Raw genomic sequence first — 4,705 nt, 5'->3', positions numbered from 1 at the left:
TGTCGTGTCTAGCAGCCATAATATCATTTATGCTTTCATAACAACCAATAAGCATATAACTCATAACAACAAGAAAACATTTATCACATAATATCAAAACATTAAAAACATGTTACAACACCACATTATTTGCATATGAACCTACCTCGGTACAAAATGATGATAATTGAGCCTATTCTTCGAAAACTTTATTCTTTCCTTGATCAAGACCCGTGTCTCATTTTTCTTGATCTATAATGCCAAATTTAACTTGTTTAATAATCACATTGTCCAAATCAATCCATAATTCATAGTTTGATGAAATTGCCTTTTTACCCTCAACTTTTCACTTATTTATAATTTAGTCCGTAGGCTCGTAAAATGAAATGTATGCATTTTCTTGGTTACCCAAGCCTAGCTGAATTTTTCTTATACTCATAACAGCCCGTATTTTCATCAAAAATAGATTTTTATCACTTATTTTACACCTTTTTCAATCTAGTCCTTTTTAGTGGTTTTCTTGAAAAATCACCTAGTAAAAGATATTTATTACACAACAAACTCTCATATTCCTCCATAAATCATCAAAATAAATGCATGTCAGACATGGGTAAATTTTCATACATAAACCCTACTTTAAAATAAGGGTGGAAATAGGTAAATCAAGCTACGAGGACTTAAAAAATGTAAAGAACATTAAAAATGGGGCTTGGGAGCAGGTATAATCAAACTTAAAAGTTGAACAAAACCCTAGCTATGGTATCTTGAGAATTTCAGCCAAGCATGGAGAAGATGAACATATTTTTGCTTTGATTTTCCCTTTTTATTCTTTTGATTACCAAATGACCAAAATTCCCTTTGGGTCTTTCTTCCAAAATTTTCCTATGCATGCCCATTTTTGTCCAAAATTTTAGAAATTCATCAAATTGCTAATTAGGACCTTCTAATTTATAATCTAAGGCAATTTCATGCTAAAATCTTCTAGAACAAAAGTTTTACATTTTATTCAATTTGGTCCCTAAAGTTCAATTAGGCATTTTATGCATAGAATTTCTTCATGAAACTTTCACACAAGCATGCATACATATCATGGACCTCATAGTAATCATAAAATCATTATTTTTTATCTCAAATTTTTGGTCTCGAAACCACTATTCTGACTAGGCCATAATTCGGGATGTTACATGCACACGTACACTCAAGACTAGATGGAGCCGTAAGAGGAGCCTTAATGAACAGGACATAAGATGATATGTATGAGCTAATTCAGAGTATGGTGCCAATGGCCAACAGAACATTACACATATGGCCAAAAGTCATCCACGGTGAAAGTTGTTTAAGACGGTGATAGATATCAAGAGATAGTGGATAGGTTAAACCGTATATAATCCTCATCCAATGCATCATCTTTATATGGAGGAGATAAACCTCTCTTCCATTACAACAATAATGTATCTTACCAAGGATGTGAATTACATTGGGAATAGGGGTGGAACCACTATTCAAACACTTATAATCCTAGATGGAGAGACCACCCAAACTTGAGATGGGGCGAAAACCAGGGAGGAGGTAATAATCCTAACCAAGTTAAAAATGCTAATTATCAACCTCCTTATTTTTAGAAGCCTCAGAAATGGGCCAACCCAAATGACCATATTTTATATGGTCAATACTTGGATCGGATCGAGGGGTAAAATGTAGTTAATGAGAACAGATGTGAAACAGGTGCAATCTGTGTGCACCAATTCTGTAAAAAAAAAAACCTTCACTAAACTAGAAGATTAGATTAGCCAATTTATTAGTATGATGGGAGACATTTAGAGACAAATTGGCACTGGCATTCCTAGTAGTATTGAAGATAATCCTCGAAGGGAAGGGAAGGAGCATGTAAAAGTAACTGCACATCATCCGGCCAAAGTACTGAGTAGCCTAGAGACTTTGACACGTGGGGGAACCAAAGAGAATGGCAACAATTTTCAAGAAGAACCCTAAGAAGCTGATGAAGAACCGAAACTAGAGAAGATAGCCAAGCCAATAACTGAGTTGGGAAATGGACCAATGAAGGAACCTACACCTACAAAAGTGCCATTCCCCCCACTGTTGGAGGAAATCAAATGCGGGATTAAAATAAATTTGTAAGCTTTTTGAACTTATTTAAAACATTAAATGTTAGCTTGCCACTTATTGATTTGATCAAAAAAGTTCCTAAATAAGCTAAATTCTTACAATAAATTATGTTTAGGCATAGGAAAATTAAAACAGGGGAGCAATTTAACATAACCACCTCATGTAGTGCTATCATATCTAGACAGGTTCCTAAAAAACTAAAATACCCGGGAAGTTTTACAATCCCCATAGAGATAGGGAATATTTATTTTAGTAAAGCTTTATGTGATTTAAGAGCCAGTATAAAACTTACGCCTCTATCTATATACGAAAAAATCACACTACAATTGGCTGACAGATCTTTACTGCATCCAAAAGGAGTATTGGAAGATGTGTTAGTCAAAATGTGCAGCTTCATCATTCCAGTAGATTCGAGGAAGACTATGAGATACCTATCTGATTAAACAGACCATTCTTAACAATGTCAAAATCCACCATTGATCAAAAACAGAACTACTTAACCATGAAGATCAATGGTGAAACTAAAATTTTTAAATGTAGTCACCAATAAGATGAGGTAGATAAAAAAGACTAAGGAGACAATGTTATGGAATGTCTATAAAAATCCCTAACAACCCTAAGTCGAGGGAAGTATTTTTTGTGATTAATGTAGGTCGAAAAAGTAAATTCAAAGAGCAGGACCAACGCAACAAGATGAAATGGCATGATGGATGCTGGACAAACACTAATAGAAATAAGAAAAGGGAGCATCATCAGGAACACTGATGGAGCTGACAGATGAATATAGCAGCAAAACTTGACAATTTTAATTAAACTTTAATTTTATGTATATTATTGTACATTTCACTAACTATTTAGCCTAGACTTTAATTTTTATTGACATTGTGTTTTATAGGAATCGAAACATTCTAGAAGCAGAAATTTGGCTCAAAACAGAGTCGGTATCACCATGCAGAACCCCCATGTCACAAAACTGTATCCATAATCAGTAAAATTAAGAGAATCATCTTGATGTCAAGACACACCATCTTCATGTGGCGACATAGAAGAAAATCTACCCAGCTTTCAAAAATTTTAGAGTGTGTCACGATATTGAACCTCGATGTCGCGACAACAGTAAACTTCCAGGATTGTCGCGACACATCACCCCTGTGTCGCGATATCATAGCAATTTTCTACAAGGTTAACTCGACCCGATTGCGCAACCTAGCGGGATAAACCATATTTTAACCCAATTTTTAACTTAAAGCACCATTTTAAAAACCTAAAAAGTATTTTAACCTAAGACTAAACCTCTTTTAACAATTAAACTCTCCCAAATCCTTTAAATTTTCTTAAAACCTCTTAAACCTTAAACCTCTTTTTCACTTTTCATAATTATTTTGTTGCAATTTCCTACTTCTTTTAAACTAATTTGTGCAGAAGCAAGTGAAAAACAATTAAGGCAACAAAAAAAATTGAACTTTTCAAGGAATTTTAAACAAATTATCCAAGGTTAAAGGTTCCTAACTCATCTTTTTACTATTTTTTTTTAAAACCTTACTGTTAGTTTATTAGTATTAGCCTAAACACCATTGACAATGCATCCAAGGAAAGTTAGGAGAACTAATGAACTAGAACCATCAACGGGTCCAAATTCCTTTAATTTCCCGAATCAAAATGTTGAGAAATATTTTCTAGAACTTCAGGGAAAAACATTTATTCAACAAAGGGGATTTGAACCGTTGATGGCTCTCTACCAGAAGTTTGGCCTTTGGTTCGATACCATAAATGGAAACATTTATGTGTGATCCCAAAAGACTCTGTTATGGTCCAAGTAGTTTATGAATTTTACACATCTTTGAGGGACTAAGAGTCTAACTTTAGACTCAACTTGGGAAACAATACTGGTGCGAGGGAAGGAAGTACAAAGTACCCTTAGAATTTTTTGTGAATTTTGTAATGCTCCATTTTGTGAGAAAGACTTTGTAGAAGAAACTAATTTAGATTACTTTAGAGACATAAATATGGACAATGTTATAAACATTCTGACGAAAAGAATGAGTAAATGGAATTGTCCCCCAGGTACTAATATCCCAACATCGTTTAAGAAAGCAATAATGTTTCATGAAGAAAAAATATGTATTCAATTTCTATGCACTTGAATTTCTCGTGTGTTGAATGTTTCTAATGTTAATACTTTTCGAGCAGTTTTACTTTACTGTATTTTACAGAAGAAACAGATATGCATCAGAACATGGATATACCAAAAATGAAACAGTGCATTAGCGGATAGAAAGTGGGAGTCTTCTTTCCCCACTTAGTGATGGCCTTATGCAAAAGAGCAAACATTCTAATGGTGTCCACTAAACAATCCATGAATCCATCGCGAAGCATAACTAGAGACACATTGTATACACAATACATAGAGCTTCGAGTGAAACAAATAAAAGAGTTAAACAAACACCAACATGAGAAGACAGCTACTCCAAGCTCATCTCAAAGGAAAGTGAAGTTGATAGCTCAAGAAGAAATTGGCAAGAGCAGTTATCCAAAGCTGGATTGGATGATACACTGGATGAAAGAATAAGACCCAATTTTTCAAGAATTTGCACAACAA

Source organism: Gossypium arboreum, chromosome 12 (assembly GCF_025698485.1).
Source record: "Gossypium arboreum isolate Shixiya-1 chromosome 12, ASM2569848v2, whole genome shotgun sequence".
NCBI lineage: Eukaryota > Viridiplantae > Streptophyta > Magnoliopsida > Malvales > Malvaceae > Gossypium > Gossypium arboreum.
The sequence above is the reverse complement of the archived record's forward strand: the minus strand, read 5'-3'. Positions refer to the sequence as shown.